The 18,462-nt window shown below is 52.2% G+C and overlaps 1 long non-coding RNA gene across 2 annotated transcripts; it reads left to right on the top strand.

The window, feature by feature from the left end:
• Positions 1-1,498: 1,498 nt before the first annotated feature.
• Positions 1,499-9,763, top strand: LOC107506653. Of its 2 annotated transcripts, none has more exons than XR_004950053.1 (4): positions 1,499-2,078; positions 2,528-2,718; positions 3,612-3,730; positions 5,391-7,001. It is a non-coding gene; the product is annotated as an uncharacterized LOC107506653 (long non-coding RNA). The 2 variants fall into 2 exon arrangements; XR_001595972.2 differs by lacking the exon at positions 5,391-7,001 and adding an exon at positions 9,243-9,763 and having other exon boundaries at positions 1,500-2,078.
• Positions 9,764-18,462: the final 8,699 nt, after the last annotated feature.

The following is an 18,462-nucleotide window of genomic DNA, read 5'->3' as shown; positions in this document are numbered from 1 at the left end:
AGAAGCATTTCCAAATCTTCCGTTTGGTGTTGGGTGTTCTTTTCTCCTTCTTGGATTTTCTGTTTATGGGTCTGCCCCCCTTGACCCTGCCGACCATCCCTGTCGACTGCGAGACCCTCACGGGCCGAGAGCGAGCCTTGGTTTCTCGTTCCGCTAGGGACTGCTTGGTAGGTAAGGTGTCAGGACAGATTTGTCGAAGGAAGGAAAGGAGGAAGATGCATCCCTCCAATGTCATCAAGAAATATGAGAGGCACGGCTCCATCTTAAAAAATCCCAAGTCGGTCTCCCTGTGTGCCAGCCCGTATAGGTGCCGGGGGTGCCTGATCACGTGGACAGGGCTCGGCTCAGTCCAGTGTCTGGCAAGGAGGCCCAGAACTGCTCCTGGCACCCTGCTCTCCACAGAGGCAGTTCTCCAGCCCCACAGGCCTCAGCCCTGGGCCCCTAGTAGGGCCCACAACCACCCCTCACGGCCTTTCAAGCCCCCCAAGTAGGAGGCCGCCTCTCTGCAGCTGCAGCAGCTCAAAGCCTTCTCCAGAAAAGGAGGAAGCGAAAGTGTCCCGTGGGTGAGCCGTCGAGGGTCCTGGGAGGAGATTGGCGCCAGGGAGCGGCATGGGGGATGGAAGGTGGGAAGAGAGGCCAGGATGAGGAGCCTTCCCGGGACCCAGGGGAGGACCTGAGAGGACACCCGAATGGGGAGGACCTGGAATCGCCTCCTGGTCCCTCCTCAGACACTGGGGTCTTCCAGCTTGGAGAAGTGAACGTGTGGGAGACTCCAGACAGAGCCAGACGGAAGCCAGACAGGGAAGTCCAGGAGGCCACCGCCCCCTCCTGGGGCAGGGCTCTGGTGCTGTGGCTGCCATGAGGGCTAAGGGCGAGCGAGGCAGTGCGGTGCAGCGGTCAGGGGTCAGGGGTGGGCTCCGAATCGGAATCTCCCGCCTTGGAGCCTGGCTCTGCCCATCACTAGCTGAGCCACCTCAGGCAAGCGGCTTCCCCTCGACGGACCCCCTACTTCCTCTTCTATGAAGCGGGGTCGTGGTGCCTGGCCCGCAGGGTTAGTACGACCCAACTAAATGCATTAACCTAGGAGAGGGCCTCGTCTGAGGAAACCCCCAGTCGCTGGTGACGATTGTGCCGGGCGGGGTCTCGAAACACTCCAGGTTTCCACCGGAGGGGACGTGATCGCAGGGGCCGGTCACCCCAGGGCAGACGAGCCGAGAAACCGGAGCGAGGACGGTGCCGCCGCCCAGAGACCGGCGGCAGCGAGGAGGCCGGTGGCGCCAGGTCGGGAGGGCGACCGGAGGAGGCGGCTTCTCGGAGCGGAGCTGCCGAGGAGGAGAGAGAGTCCATGTGACAGTGGGGACGGGTCGTGCGGGCCAGGGAGGGAGGGGAAGGGTGCGGGGCGGGGGCGGGCGGGGAACGAGGGGTGCGGGAGAGGATACCGCGGACTCGGCACAGCCTTCTGGCGTGTTCTACTGCCATCGTCATTGCGGAGGTGCTTCGCCTCGGTTTCCTCACCGGTAGACTGGAAATCGAAATAACGCCTACGCGTAAGTAGCCAATGCGTAACTCTCATTTCTCACACCGGTCTCGCGAGGCGGGTGCTGCTCTCATAACGCCGCCCATTTTACAGATGAGGAAACCGAGGCACGGGGAGGTCGCGTCGCACACCTGGTGAGTGGCAGAGCGAATGTGGACCAGGCTGCTGGGCTGCAAGGTCCCGCTCGTAATCGTGACAGCACACAACGCCTCTGTCCCCGGCCAGCCTCACCCCATTCAACGCCACTCTCAGAATTTCACCCAGGGCCTCCAGCCCAGACTGATTATCGGCACCTGCTCCCAGCTATAGCACCTGACACCAGACTTACCACGTTCCTCCCAGGCTCGGGGGTCCTGGAGTCACACCAACGTGGACGTGAGCCCCGGCTCTGTCGTTGTCCAGCTGTGGGGCCTGAGAGAAGCCACTTCCTTTCCGAAACCTTGGTTTCCTCGCCTCGAGCACAGGAAGCCTTGTCCTGAGTTTGGCTGGCTGCGGTGGAGACGGCATGAAGCCTCTCGGGAAGCGCGGAGCACTGGGAAAGGTGTGTGCATGTGCGTGTGTGTGTGTGTGTGCGCGCGCGTGTGAGTGCGTGTGTGTACAGCCCATCAAACTCTTCCATCAAAAGTGAATCATACCCACAGTCCTGGGGACAGTGCCAAGTATTTCTTTGCTTTTCCCAACAAGTTTTTGGCCCCTGGGGAGTGCGCCATGGGAGAGGGCGCTGGACAGTTCGTTGCCTTAACTCCTGCAAACTTCTTCTCCCAGGCACCTCCGCTCACAGGGCTCCTGCTGGCTTGGGCCAATGGGAAGAGCTGGCGGGGGACTGGAGGGCAGGAGGAGGGGAGAAGCCGGGGTCTCTCTCTCTCTCTCTCTCTCTCTCTCTCTCTCTCTCTCTCTCTCCTTCTCTCTCTCTCTCTCCCCCCTTGCGGCTGGGGGTGTGTGTGTCATTTTTCCAGCACAGGTTGTCTTTTGTGTCTTTAACTCCTGTAGAACCACCCCGTTCCTCCACGGTTCCAGCCCTGAGGTGGCTCCTGCCAGGATTCGGCCACCCCTAGGCGGTATCGCCACCTCCCCCATCTGTCTCCCCATCCCAGGATGGGCAGCAGCTCCTGCCATCGCCCAAACCGGATTGCCTCACCGTTTGCTGTTTGGCCTTCCAGCTCTTCTGTCTCCAATTCCGGGTATTTAACTTCCTCTGTGTGAAATACCTAGAATGCCTTCTGTTTTTCTGACTGGCCCTGACTCTTAGAGTAGCCATGGAGGACTTTCCTCCCCCTAAAATGTCCTCCCTCTTCTCTGCACCCAGACCCTTTATCCCAGAGGGTCAAAGACAGTTCCCAGAGCACGTCACATGGGAACTGGATGGGGCTGTAGCTCCTTTTGCCTGTCTGCGGTGACCTGCTCCAGGTCAAAGCTTCCTCGTGCTAACGCAGTCTCTTGCGGCAGAGATGCTACGATGCTGTCTCTGCCTGGCCTCGTTTGCAACGAAGGCTGAGAGGAGAGAGGAGAGCAAGGAAAGGGGCAAAGAAAACCCCACCCCGCCACTCGCATAGGACCTAGGCAGAGTAGGCATTCAGGGAGGGCATCTCTTTTGCCTTGTTCCGCAGCGCACCTGACACTTGGCCTAAGCTTTGCATTTCGGAGGCAGCCCTAGGGGAATGAAGGCTCGTTCCATGCCAGCACAGCTGCCCCGGGGGTGCCTCGGAAGGAAAAGGAAGCCAGGGACAGACTCCTTTGAGTGAGCAGAGGGGTGTAGTCCTGTCTCCCACCCAGTGCCCCTGGGACGCCTATTGGGGGCTCTTCACAGATGTCCTTCTACCGTGGCCTCTCCACTCCCTTCTTCCCTTCTAGAGCCCTGGACAAAAGTCACTGCAGCCAGCCCCCTGCCTCCAGGCCACAGCAGAGGCTGGCTGGATGGGAGGCCCTGGCAGGTCTCTCCAGCCCTTCCTGGGTGTGCTCCCTCCCGGGCTCCGAGTCTCTGGCTTTGTCTATCACTTCGAAGCCTCCTGTCTCCTCTCCCCAGGCCCAAGGCAAATCCTAGGATTTCTAGGCTCTAATTTCCCCATGCTTGCAGGTGCTTTGGGCACTTACGCAGGCCCGAGAAGCCCCCCTAGTCCAACCTCACCCTCCAGTGCAAGCGGAGAAATCGGGGCTCAGCGTCGACTTGCAGGAAGCGTGTGGAATCGTCGGCAGGTTGGTGGAAATGACAGGGGTGACACATGTGACGAGGTGGACCCAGGACCCGGGGACGTGTATCCTCCCCTGCACACGCCTGAGCAGCCATACTTTATGTGCACTCACGTGTACGTCACACACGTCTGCACACCGTGATCCCCCCGAGGAGACCACGGGCTCAGCAGCGGGGGCTCACACAGGCATCATAAACACGCGCACTCCCGATGGCAGACCCGCCCGCCCACCAATGCACACACACTCACAGCTACATACCTACATGTGCCCCCATGGAGACACGCCCGTGTGCACAGTCTCATGTGTGCGATCTGCTACACGTCCCACGCACCCATGTAAACAGCGGACGCGCACACATGCACGCGCGTCGGCTCGCCAGGGTGGCCTCGCACATGCGGACACGGTTCACGGCCACGCAGACTGGTGTGTGTTTGCCCTCACACAGCCGCGTGGGGCCAGAGCAGCATCCAGACACCCCTCCAGCGTCGCTCCCGTGTGGGCGACCACGGGTCGGCCACAGCTATAGGTACAGCATCCCACACGACTCACACGCGCGGCCTCAGGCGCACACGCCGTCACACAGAGCCTCCCCCGTGGCCGTTCCCCTCCACCTCGCCTGCAGCAGCCATGTGCTCCGACCCCTCCTGGTGAGACCCCCCCTCAGGGGACCTGGAGCCATCTGGCGGCCCTCAGGACAAAGAAAGCACCCTGCCCACCCCCAACCCCGTCCCCTAAGCTGGGTCCCGGGGGAAGGATGAAGGCTGCCCAGAGTTCAGAGTCCTGGGGCCAAAGTCTTGTTTGCAGGCGCTTAGCGGAAGTTGCACAACCTGCCCTAGCTGGCTGGGGTGATTCCGATATATTGTCTCCGGCTTCCCCTTGGCTGCAGGCCCAGGCCGAGCCAGCGGACCTGTTTCTCTGGAAGAGGGAAGGGAAGGCGTCCCCTCTCTACCCTGGCCCAGGCACTGGTGGCCAAAGACAGCCCCACCGGTCCCCTGCTACGTGTGCAGTGTGCCCGAAGCGGAGATGCACAGAACTTAGCGCCCACCCCCTTCTCTCCCGGATGGGGAGCTGAAGCCCAGGGAGGGCGGGGGGCCTGGCCAGGCTCACGGAGCAAGTGGGAGGCGCAGCAGGGCCCGCACCCAGGCTCTACCTTTCTAAACATTTTGTCAAGAGAAAGACCACCCAGAAACCCAGTTGTTCTAATGCGGGTGAGCGGAGCTGCTCTGGATCGTAGAAGAGGGAACCCCAGAGTCTATGAGTTGGGACCACCCTTCACCCCCCACCTCCACCAGGGCTGAGTCAGTTCATCAGAGGATCAGTTTGCCAGATCACCACTTCACGAGCTCATAAAGTCTTTAACGGTGTGTATGAGACGAGTTGGCAAGGCCTTCGAGGGCCACAGGAAGCCAGAACTTGGGACCTTCAGACTCCTTTTCACCTCTGGGACCTGCAGCTCAGACTGACAGTCTCCTCTTGGGGGTCTTTATTCTGGTTCCCTCAAACGGCAGCATCAGGGAGGTGGGGTAGAGGCAGAGTAAACATTCCTGAAAACCCCAGAAATCTAAAGCTAACTCATCCCACGCCTGCCAGCCTATTTTCTCTCTCCGCTCCTCTCCCCCTCTCCTCTTACCTTTCTTTCTTCCTGCCTGCCTTCCTTTCTCAGTTCGCCCAGTTGAGAGTCACTGAGGCAGGACCGAGTGGGGCAGTAGGGTGGCCCTTGTGAGGTTGGAGTTAAAGCCGATAGGACTGAAGCCTGGTGGATCGGAAGCCGGGTCATATACACCGCAAATGGAGCGGATGAGTAATCTACTGTGGACGAACCTCATCAGGTTTCTCACTGATGAGGAAGGTACAAATATGGGAAGGAGGACGCTGAAGAAGCCTGAGGGGTGTGTGTGTGTGTGTGCGCGCGTGTGTGTGTGTGTGTGTTCTCCAGCTCTTTTCACCAAGGTCTGGGAGCAGCGATGCTTTGGTAGCAAGAAGCACACAGAGTGCCAAGATCCGGTTTTCGAAATGCCATTCTCCCCTAGACAGGAAGTCTTTGGAAGAATGGTTGATTCCCAGGCTGGGCCAGAGAAAGTATGAGGTGAGCCTGGAATGCCCTGGGTCGGAAAGTTAAGAAGCGATCAAAGACTGAGGGAGAAACAAGACCCAACTGGAAAGAGCTTCTTATGCCCGAATCTGGTGTAATCTGAACATCAAAATAAATAATGATAGCGATGGATCCTAGCTCACTGAATAAAATAGGAATCCATGAATCTACATTGCTATAAACAAATAAACGAATAAACAGACAGGGAGAATACATTTCCTTACAGTAGAACGCCAAATAATACACAAAGAGGGAAAATCACCTTTTGGCAACTGTTCCGGTAATAATTATTTTAGGTAGGAAACACCGATGAATGCTAAGACTAGGGGTATGAATGGTCTGAGGAGAGGGATATGTACAGAAGGCTATCTCCTCACGAGGTATTTATTACTTATAAAAGTCACAAAGTAACTCGACAATGGAGAAAGCCTATCAAACGGTGAACTGACCGACGTTAACAATACCAGCGTCCGCACATCGAGGTGGCGTGGCCCCCGAGCAGGGGAATGACGAAGCGCCACATCGTGCCTGCGTCATTCCCGCCCAAGGTCCGTCATCGGCGCTTCATCACGAGGACACAGGCAAACACAAATTGAGCAACATTTTTGCTAAACGACAGCCCTGGTATCTTCCAAACGTCAAGAGTGTGGAACTCAAGGCAAGAAAGGGGAACCGTTCTAGGCTGAAGGAGATTGGCGAGATGTAACACGGCGCTAGGTTGGGTCACTTTCTGGTGTAATTCACACCAAATTTACATCAAGTTACACGAGATTGAGGGTCATGGGCACAACTGGTGAAACTTGAGTGAGGTGTCTTGATGAAGGGACTATGGGGTTCTTTGTAATTCTCGAGTATTTTTCTTAATTTGAAATGTTTTAAAATAATATCGTTTAATCTCATGCAGCACAGTAATATAAAAGCGCAAAGAAAGCTCCTGGATAGATTTCTCTAAGAAAAATGAGGAAGCAGAAGGGTAGCCTGATGACCTCATCTCCTGGGGGAGTGTTCGTGTGAATTGGGGTGGACACCTAAGAACCAAAAAAGGAAAAAAAATATACAAGAAAATTAACAGTTCTGGAGAAAACAGCAAGACATCCAAGAAAATGAACGTAATCACAGTACTCTGCATGGCTGGTCTGTCAACAATGTTTACATTGTCACACAATAAACCCTGAACATTTATCAAACAAATAAATTATGATATGATCATATAAGTAAGATGGTTCTAGAAGAGGTGGGGAGGGAGGAAGGAGATGATATGGGAAGGAAATTCTTATCTTCCGAAATAGGAAGACGATAGATTGCATCTAAAGCTGAAAATCAATCAAGAAATAATGGTATAAGCATGTTATTTCGCAAAAGTAAATGAAAAAGAAACTGCTGTGTCTTCTTAAAAGCAGTGGCCTCTGGTGGCTGGGTGTTAGAGACAAAGAGAGATTAGGTAGGAGACTGCTGTTTTCATAATAAATCTTGAAGACCAAGTGCATGTGTCATTTTAATAAAACTTGAAGTCAAAATAGAAAAATGTAATTAAAATAAATACATTTTGAGCAAACGGTATGCTTGGACAAGTTGTGGAGTTTACTATTTAGCAAAATCTATAAAAGTATCTCCCAAATGCTGATAAAACAGAAAATTACAGTTTAAGGAATTTTAAAAATCAGTCTGAAAAGAAAATTCCTCGTGTGATATTATGAAGAAATAGTCATAGGATATTATTTAAGAAGAATAACAAACGCTTTAGAAGAGTGCGTCTCATGACCTTTACTTAGCTCTGGGCCAAACTGAAAAATGTACATGGAATATAATCAAAAAGACTATTTTTTAAATGAGTTTTTGGAAAATCAATCCATTTCGTAACACGGGGCAGTGGTCCTTCGATGAGCCTTTGGAGAACTAACTTTGGCCAAATTGGCCTTTGGAGGTTTAGCAGTCTCGCCAGCACCCACGGACCGTTGGCAGGTCCTCTCCAGGATGCCAACCGCTTCCACCCCGGTCCGGCACCCATCCCGTCGGCAGTCTCCCTGGGGGAGAGGACTCCCGCTCTTCAAGACGGTCCTGTGTGGTATGAACTTATAACCCATTTCACAGATGAGAAAATGAAGGCTTGGGGAAATGAATGGATTTGCTTAACGCCTCACAGTCAAGAAGCCGAATTAGACTTGGTGCACAGGTTGATGAACTCTAAGGTCAGGGTTCTCTCCTTGCTCCCTCAATCCTTGGCTCTCCCACCTGTTGGCTCCAGATCTAATTAAAGCCTCACCGGCCCCTGAGATGGGCTGGGAGGAGATGTGTCATTAGAGCACGAGATGCTGGAAGCTCTCACCATGTGTCATTATGTCTAATTACATGAGTTTGGGTTTCTGCGTGGGCTGGTGGAGCCAGAGTGTCTCCATTCCCAGGTGGCCAGGGAATTCCTGAGGCTGAGTACTGGGACAGCGGCTGCCGAAAGGTGCTAACGACAGCCCTGGGAACAAGGCCCGTGTTCCCTACATCTTCTGGGGAAACTGGAGCTCCAGGGTCCTCCCCGAGGCTGCGGGGAAGGTCTGAGGTGGGGATGCTATCTGTCCCGGCTTCTCCAGATCTTCTTAGCAGACTCCCACCTGGGCAAGATTGGAATAGAAGAAGACAGCTACACTAAAAGCACAGCTCCCAACGCCCCTCGTCCCACCCCCAGACAGATAGATGGACAGACTCAGGCACATGCATTCACACTGCACAGCGACATGGTTTTGGGGCTTATCTCTGAACTTTTACATAAAGGACTGCTTACACTTTCATCAACTTCATTGTGTGCACGCTTTGGGGGAAGGGCAAGTGAGCAGAAATGTGGAACAGGAAGAAGACGGGTCTCTGTCCACTCTGGGCAGAGACGGCCAGTGGAAAAAATCTTTTGCATGTGCTCATTTAATAAACAGGAATTGAGTTGCTTCTGCGTGCTGGGCATTGCCCTAGGCACCCATGTTATATAGTCCCTGATTTTAAGGAGTTTACTTTCTAAGGGGTGGAGGACGACAAACGTGCAAATAAATACCTAACGTACCAGATGGTGACAGTGGTGCAAAGAAGTAGGGTGAGGGTGAGGAGCGCCCGTCCATAGATGGTAATGTGGCTGGAGAAAGAGCCAAGCCACTCCCTCTCGACTTACCCAAATGCAAGGGATAGATGGAGAAACATTTCGGGGGTTGAAATGTATAGGAATTATAAAAAATTATATGATAAACACTTATATGCCAACTCCCCGTGTTTAAAAAGCTAACAAATAAATCTTTAGATTTGTGAAAAAAAAAAAAGAAACACAAAAAACAAATACAACCTTTATCAATCAGGAAAGGCTAGGTTATGCAGCAGTAACAAACAATCCCCAAATCTCGGTAGCTTTAAATAACGAAGGTCCACTTCTCTTTCATTCTCTGTACCCAGTATGAGTAACTGAAGAGAGCGGTGTTCATTGTAATCACTCTGGATGCCAGGCCAATGGATGCTCTACCGTTTTATGATGCCATGATCTCAACAATAGACTTTGGAGTTTACCATGAAGATGGCTCACACATTCACTCTTAGATGTTCCCATTAGGAAATGGTATGTGTTACATTTCATCGGCAAGTCATGTGGTCATGTCCAAGTTCAAAGGGGCAGTAGAATGACATCCTCTCATGAGCCCAAAAGAAGAGCTGAAATATTGGCGAGCATTGTTAATATCTGCCATTCTCCCTTCCCGTTTCCATTTATCCTTCACTCCCAGGGATTAATTTGTCCCATCTGCAAGTCGTTGTGTACCATTTTCTTCATTTGCAGATTTTGTTTTAACTCTTAATATATCTGTGTACATCACCAAGTAATAAGCAGAAGGAAATCACAAAGAAAATTAGAAAATATTTGAATTGAATGACAATGAAATCACGACATAACAATCTGATACACGTATTTGTTACCACAGTAAAGTTAGTTAACACCTCCATCGCCACACCTAGTTATCTTTTTTTTGGTGAAAAGAATGTGTGTGTGTATGCGTATGTGTGTGTGTGTGCGCGCGTGTGTGGTGAAAACTTTAAGATCTACCTTCTTAGCAACTTTTAAGTATACAGCACATGTATTATCTATAGTCATCATAGTGCGTATTAGACCCCCAGAACTTATTCATCTTACAACCAGGAATGTGTACACTTTGTACATCCACTTCGAATGGGTGAATTGTATGCTAGGTAGTCCCTATTTCAATAGCGCTGTTTAAAACAAATTGAACTTAGTGATTCTTCTCTTTCCTCTCCCTCTCCATTTCCTTTCTCTACAGTTTTTCTTCTTTCCCATGAGTAATGGCAATTTCCAAGCAACTCTTATTCCTTATTCCCCATCTCTACCTCTCCACCAAACGTCCTCGTTCTGCATCAGCCCATGACCTGAATTTCCAAAGAAGGGATTCTCTGGGGAAGCCGTGGGTGGAGGAGAAGTTACAGAGCAAACAGAATTCTCTTACCCGAGGGGAAAGCTGTGGACACAAGGACCAGGTTTAGGGCAAGACCAGTGCGTGCCCAGGGCACAAAATGTGAGACGGCACTCACCCTTGGGGCATGCAAGTGCAGGCTGGCCCAGAGAGTGAGTGCGTCCTTGCAGTGTGTGTGTGTGTGTGTGTGTGTGTGTGTGTGTGTGTGTGTGTGTATGTGGTAAAAGACATACAACATAAAATTTACCATTGAAAGCATTTTAAGATGTACAGTTCAGTGGGTTATAGTACATATATCATGTCATGGAACTATCTAGTTCCAAATATTTTCATCACCCCCAGAGGAACCCTGCTCCCCAATTTCCCCTCCCATAGCCCCTGGCAACCTCCAATCTGCTTCTGATCTCAATGGATTTGCCTATTCTCAACAATTTACAAAAATAAAATCATAGAAAATACGGCCATTCGTGTCCGGCTTCTTTCACTTAGCATCATGTTTTTAAGGTTCAGCCATGCTGTATCGTGAATCGGTGCTTCATTCCTTTTTATGGCCATATAATATTCTGTCGAATGGATGTACCCCATATTGCTTATCTCCTCATCTGTCGATGGACATTTTAATTATTTCTACCTGTTGCCTATTGTGAAGAGAGCCGCTGTGAACATTGTGTACAAGTTTTTTTTTTGTTTGTTTGAATACCTGTTTTCAATTATTCTGGGAATACACGTAGGAAAGGAGTTGGTGGGTCACGTGCTGATTCTGCGTTTAACCTGTTGAGGGCCATCTCCTTACATTTAGCACCTTGGGAGTCTAGCTTGCTCGATCCTAGCCAAGTCCTGATGTACGCTCACCTATTTATGACTTTTGTCCCCATGTCACCAGCATCCCCATCTACGTTAGTGGCTTCGAGGCGAAAGGCTGACATGGGCCGCAATTCGAAGTCGTATTCGGGGGCCAGGAGAGATGTCCTGTGAAGCTGGAACGGGAGGAGAATGCCAGCAGTGAGGCTGGAAAAGTTGGTAGATACCAGAACATACCAGGACACCAGCTTGTCATTCTCAGGAGCTGGGACTTCGCACTGTTGGTTGCAGGGAGCCAGAGAAGAGGAACTACCAGGGAACTCTTTCTGAGCTGTGAGAAAGGTCCCAAACCCTGCCTTAAGATTTGAGAGCACACAGGGACCCCAGAAGAGGTCACTCTAGATTCATTCTGTCCTAACTCCATGCAGGGGTTGAAGGTAGCCACTTCCATCATGTGTGCCTCAGTTTCTCTGGCTGGAAAATGGAGCTAAGCTGCTCCTGTCAGTCGTAGGTGAGATTCTGGCCATGAGCTAGCTTTGTAATCTGTGAAGGTCAGGATAGATGCTTTCACCTGAAATCTCTGCTCAGGTGGCTTCCAGAACATGGTAGGACTTCAGGTAGACCCTACTTTATTTGACTCTATGAAAGCGTCTGAAAAGTTGTACATAGCTTGAAATTCTGTAAAGGGAGACCCATTTACAATACACATGGGGAGCCAATTACTTAAATACACCCAGCAGGGAATCCTCAGGCGTGACATTTGTGCTCAATCAATCAGGATTTTCATATATTGGGTTCGCAGCTCAGCCAAGTTCTGAAAAGTTAGCGGAGGCAGGACTCCGGTTTCTACGGTTTTCAGAGAACTGGGACTTTCTCCCAAGCGATCATCTCATCCAGAAGAGGCCCAGGGCCTCCCACATGGGCTCGAAAGGAGAAAGCTCTGGACAGAAGAGGAAGGGGTGACTGTGCTTTCCCCGCCCACGGAGCCTGAAGGTCAAACCAGATTAAGTTAAGGCAAGGGGCGTGATCTTACTGGGGAATTTGTAGATCACCAAGATTTACAAGGAAGAGGACCAGGGACTTTCTCCTGTGGGATAAGGATATTTTAGACTTCGATCCTCATTTGTAGAGGGAACTTCGAACCCATGCCAGGTACTTGGTCCTTATTAACCCATTTCATTTCTTCAATGATCCTTTCATTTATAGACAAAGCCAGCAACTGTCAAAAAGGTAAAGAGGCTCGCCAAGGTCACAGGGCAAGGTCGGCACCGGGGTCAGAACTCGAACCCAGATCTCAGGAGTCAAGGCTTGGGACTGGTTCCACCAAGCCACCCTGAAGTTCCCTTAAGAGCAACAAAGAGCCCGACATGTTGGTGGTATCTGGGACAGAGACGACCTTCTAGGAGGTCAGTGGTAACGTGACCTCGTGAGAGGGTCTTCTCTTTTCGGTTTGTCCTGGAAAGTCCCATATCTTTTGCAGAGCTGTTTCCCAGTAACCTTGTGTGGAATTTATGCCAAGTGCAGCCAAAGGCCAATGCTTGACTTGGAGGCCAGACAAGAGGTGCTCAGGGTAAAGGGTCATTTCATCTTATGTGGCCCTCCTGGCCTGGAGCCCTTGCAGGTGTGTGGAGTTAGCCCGTGTTCATCGGGCCCACTATCCCGAGCAGGGGGCTGGCAGCGCGGGGGAGAGTCTCCCAGGCTGAGACTGCCCTCACCCAACAGGGCTTCCTGGGATGCAGAGACTACATGGAGAGTGAGGACTTTAGGTCGAGACCTGGACTCCATTCCCAATCTCATCACTTCCTTGGCCAAAGTTTCCTCACCTCTCTGTGCCTTAGTTTCTCCATCTGTAAAATGAGACCAATACTCGTGAGATGGAAGGGGCGAGCTGGCAGGAGAGCACGTACAATGGGGTAGCCCGCAGGAGCACCTCCCGTCGAGGAATGTACGAGCCGTATGAGGTTTCCTGGTGCTCCTCTGGCTCCTAGCAACAATCTCCAAGGAGCAGAACCTGTGCCCAAGGTGCTAGCATGCCTGCCTGCGCACAGGTGTGGTCCTGGGGCGGTATGGCAATGGGCCAGTCGTGGTCCTGGCCCGCTGGGCACTCACAGTTTAGAGGGGAGGCAGAACCACACCAGGCAGTGGGATAAAATCAGCAGCAGAGGGCACAAGGGGAGGGAAGGAGGACCCTGCTTAGGGTCAGGGAAGACTTCGCAGGGGGAGAGTCTGGAGGAGGGTCTAAATATTTAACAACCTGCTTGTCACAGTCACTGACCAATCAGAAAGGACATCAGCTATGAATAAGTCATAGGACTCACCAGTGTGATTATTAACGCCCCAGGAAGGGACATTTTATTTGGATCCTGACTAATGAATGTGCGTTTTACAGACAGATGAGAAAAAGGGCCTTCAAAGCAGAGAGAACAGTACGTGTTAGGTCCCGATGACTGGCGAAAGCAGGCTGTGCGCAGAACGACGTGGCTAGAGCATAGGGTGCTCGTGGGAAACGGGGAGGAGAAGAGAGGGCCTCGAACAGCAGGGTAAGTTTGGGTGACACGGCTAAGACACTTCCGACGTGGTATTCCACGCCGGGGACTCTGACCAGCAGACACTGCAGTGGGCATTTCCAAGGCCTGAACACACTTCTATTCCAGGCCCACAACGTGGGGTTGCGTGGGGTCCGGATCCAGGCTCCATTCTCCTGGGAGGGAGTCTGGCATGGGTGGTCCAGGAGGAGAGGCCCGGTCAAGGGCCCACAGACAGTCTGTTGGACGAGGAAACTGAGGCAAATAGCCAGTTGCCTGGGTGGGGCCAACACGAAGGGAGGCGGAGACACCGGCGGCCCAGGCTTCCTTGGCTCTCACTCCAACCTCCAAAAGGGCACCAAGGCTTTCTGTATGCTCAGGGAAACTTAGGGACGCTTTGGGACGAAGGAGCCGGGTTCTAACACGAACTCTCCTGCTTAAATGCTGTGTGACCTCGAGTAAGGCACAAACCCTCTCTGGGCCTCAGGGTCTCCATACATGAGGGAGCCTGTTAATGTCTCCTTTGGAAATTCAGGGTGTCCCAAGCGGGTCCTCTCCCGCCAGTCACCCTACCCGTCCTTGTGGGAACCGTGAGGGATTTGGACTCATGCTGAGCTGAGGGTGAGTCTTCACTTCGGGATGTACTGGGTGTTTGACTCTGAACACGTGTTAAGTGCTGGGCCTTCATCTCCTCATTTATCGAATGCAGACTCGATAGGAGAGATCGATCCTGATAGGAATCAATGAGAAAACTCTGGTGTGTTGAAGACAAGACAATGGACGTGGTAGCGAAAGAGCCTTTCCCCCTCCTTTGCCTTTCCGGGCAAGCCTGCTCAGCTGAGGGCCTCGCTGGCGCTCAGTGGGGCGTGGGGAGGAAGGCCATGGCGTCCTCTGGTCTCCCAGGACATTGTTTGAGCACAGATCCGGGTGATTAGTAATGAATGGCCATAAGCTAGGGCTGTCCTGAGGGATCAAGAGTCTCTGACCCCCTGGTAATGACTGGAGATGCAGAAATCAAGGTGGGACAGAGCCAAAGACGTGAGTAGGCGCCATGCAAAGCAACCTGTCGAGAGGGTGTGATGTCGAGAGCTGGCCCTGTGAAGTTTTTCTGCAGGATGTGCTGATTGGTTGAGTTCCCAGCTTCCCAGAACTTCGGTAGAGAGATGCTTAGCTCTGTGGCAGTCTGGGACCTGGATTTGAGTCAGATGGTTTTCTTTTAAATCTCATGCATTTGCTTGCTAGTTGGTAGCTTCATTTTTTTTTTTTTTCCTGGATGTGACTCCCTGCTGTGACCAGTCTGGGGCTGGGAGGAGGAAGGCCCTATTGTAGCTGGGCTATGCAGGTAAGGGGGCTTTCTGATGCTTAGAAAGCAATAGTCGCCCCTTCCATGTTCCCCAATCTGCGCCCTTGCCCTGCGACCCTGTCCACGGTTGTCTCAGGCTCCCAAACTAACCAACTCTTTCGTACTCTCCAAGTGGTCTGAGCCCCCGACTCAGCACGCCTCCCCACACAAGAATTCTTAACCTAGAGCGAGGAACTCCTCTGAGAGGCTGCTGGATTGGCCTCCTTTACGCTTCCTTTCTCTTTCCCTCCAGTGGGGGCTGGGATGCAGCTGGCGGGTGTAAAGGGGGGCTCTCCCCCAAACAGCTTCTCTGTGTAGCCCCCTCACCGGTCACACCCCACACCCAGGCTGCATTCCTCCATCCTTAATGCCTCCTCTGGGAACACAGGCTTTCAGAAACCTGAGAAGACCAACCAGCCGGTAAGGGGCTGAGGGCAGTGGGCCCAGAGAGGTGGGGGCCCAGGGGTGGGGCTTGGCTTCTGCCTTTGATGGAAACAGAACCCTTAGCCCTTCCCCTCCCTTTCAGCAGCTCTGGCCTCCCAGAGCATTGGCTTTTGCTAAATCCACTTGGGGCGATGGGGGCTGGAGAAGGAAAGGGGGTCGTGATAATTTGGAAAGGCAGAGGGCCTTCTGCCACGTCTACCTGGTGCAAAGGTTCCACACCGGGGACCCTTCACTGCTCCCTTAGGCTTCCAGACAATAGACAGACTGCAAGCAGGACCAGAAACACCCAGAGAGGTGAAGCTACTAGCCCAGGGTCACACAGCCAGGAAGTGGAGGGGCTAGAGTTCAAACCCAGGGTGGTTCCTCAGCACTGCACTGTCTCCAAGTACACGTGTCCCAGGTACAGTTGGAAATACACCCTTCTTGCCCACCTCACCCTAGTTAAGGTGTCAAATTCTTCCCCTCAGGGATTTATTCATTCCGTTGCTGGAAGCTCCCACCCCTACCCCACTATGCTTTCGGAATCTTAAAACTGTGACTCATTGAGACCTGAAAAGATGGTTGGAAATTGATTTGTTCCATTCCTTCTCTTTACAGATGGGGAAACTGAGGCCCAGAAAAGGACCATGACTTGCTGTTTCAGACCCAGACCCCCTGAGATGCAGCCTGCTTCAGCGCCAAGAGTGTAGTCAGGCAGACGGGGTTTGAGTCCTGGATCCCGTATACTGCTGGGTGACCTTGGCTGGCTGGTGGCTGTTACTCTTTTGTGCCTCAGTGTTCTCATCTATTAAATGGGGATCATAATACCTTCACCGAAGGGTTGTAAAGATTAAAGGAGGTCCTAGGTTTGGATGAAGAGGAATAGTTCCCGGCATGCCCTCGGCACTCAGTGTGGGCTGACTGCCTTCCTTCTTCCCTTGCAAAGGAAAATTGAATCTTCACGTGCTGAGACCAGGGCCACCCCTTTACCGGGCCTGGGGAGGAGGACTGGTGAGGCCAGTGAGTGATGTGTTCGAGCTGGTTTGCACTGGCAGGCGAGAGCTGATTGTTAAGAACTGGCTGTTAAATATTTGGGAATCGCGAGGCAGTTGTTGGTAGCTTTAAATCAGCCGTAGTGGGAGTACTTTACACCATGGAAATTAGCAACCGCCACGACGCGGGGATTTTTTTTTTTTTTTTAAATAAAGGCCAGTCGTGTGGGATTTGCCAGAAGTAGGAAGTGACTCATGGTATCATTATGCTTACTTTACAGATGAGGCTCTGGGGCTAGCCGTGCCAGCTCAGTGTATCCGCATATCTACTACAAATTGCAGCTTCACCACTTCCCAGCTGTGCGACCTTGGGCAAGTCTCTTTACTTCTCTGAGCCTTTACGCCAGGCAGGGAAACTGAGGCAAATACCCAGTAGTACGGGTATCGATAAAGGGAGACGACACTGGCACCCACCTCGTAGACATGTTGGGATGATTAAATGAAATGACACATGCCAGATGTAAAGTGCTAGGTTCTGAGGCTGATATACAGTCGATATTAATATCACTTTCAGCAGGCGCTGGCTTGGTATCTCCCGTAAGCCTAGTGAGAAGGCCGTTATTTCCTTCGATTGTCCAGTGAGGAAACCGAGGCTCTGGTTGGTGACGTGACTTGTTCAAGGCTACACTGTTAAAAGGTGGCAAACCGGCTTCGGAGCCTGGTCTGGTTGGCTCCGAGGCTGGCTTCCTGCCAAGCCCCTTGGCCCCAGCCCCGTGCTGGGGGGCCGACTGCTGAGTGTGGGTTGTGGTATTTGGCAACTGGCTTGAGGCAGAATGTGTGGGACAAGATGGCTGCCTTTGCCAGGGGCTGACTGAGCAGCTCGGCTCGGAGCCCAAGGCCTACGATTTTGAACCAAGCAGCACCCACACACGCCTCCTTCTTTAAGGGTTCTGGAACCCCCCACTCACCACCTCTACCCATACACCCCATCTCAGGTGAATCAACCCCAGAAAAGCAGGACCTGCAGAATATCGTTGAATGAGGTAAAATGGATTTTCTTTCCCGATTATGGGTTAGCCCCTTGCTGCTCCCACTCCTGGCATAGGGGCCTCGCTTGAGCCGCTGCGGGGGCAGTAGCAGTGCCCAGACCCTGGCAAACCCCCCCATGCCTCATTTTTCAATTACAGTTGATATTCACTTTTATATTAGTTCTGGCAAGTCCCTTCTCAAAGAAACCTAGTCAAACTTTTTTTCTGATCCCCCCCATCCTGCCTTCTTCCTCGTCATTCCTGTCACTCCCATTCCTGTTTAGTCAGTCTCCATCTGGTTCCTTCTCCCCTCACCCCCAAGACAAGCCTGGCATGTTCTGATGCCTGGAAAAATTACACCCATTCCCAGAAAACCAGGGCTGGAAACCCAGCAGCCGAATGCCCTCCTTCAGAACACTTCTCTCACGTTTGGGATCTGGGGTTAAAGGACGGATGGAGTCATCAGCCCTGAATCTAGAGGCTCCCTTGCCTCTACGTGCTCTGAGAACAGCCGGGCCCTCTGGTGTGCAGCAGAGGCCTCAGGCCCAGGGGAGACTCACCTTAGCCACATGCTCCGGGAGTTTTAGCAAGGGCACTTCAGCTCCCTCACTTGCTCCCCCAAAGCCAAGAGGACACCCGGACACCTAGGAGAGAAATATGGCCAGTGTGGGGCCCTGCCAACTCAGTTCAAAGCAGAGTGAGTTGAAATGGATTCTGGACCCATCAGTTGCCTCTTTAAATTATATTTTAGGCAACCTGGTTAACCTCTCCTTGCTTCCATTTCTCACTGGGGACATCGGTACCATGTCACACGGCCGATGCCTGGACTGCATAAGTGCCTACCTCAGCGCCCATCTGAGGGGATCTATTTGTTCATCTGTTCACATCGGATCCATGCTGCTGTGCTGCTTGTGTTTGCTTCACTTCTTGGAGACTGCTGCCTATCACTCCACAAAGAGCTACTTCCTTTTTAACGGCTGCATAGCATTCCGAAATATTTACATTTAAATCCATGTCTAGCAAGCACCTGCTCTGTGTGCCGTTCTAAGCACTGTGGGAAACGACAGAAGTTTCGGTCATGGTTCCT

The sequence above is a fragment of the Rousettus aegyptiacus genome, unplaced genomic scaffold (assembly GCF_014176215.1).
Source record: "Rousettus aegyptiacus isolate mRouAeg1 unplaced genomic scaffold, mRouAeg1.p scaffold_m13_p_3, whole genome shotgun sequence".
NCBI classification, from domain to species: Eukaryota; Metazoa; Chordata; class Mammalia; order Chiroptera; family Pteropodidae; genus Rousettus; species Rousettus aegyptiacus.
This window is presented reverse-complemented; position numbering and strand designations above follow the sequence as displayed.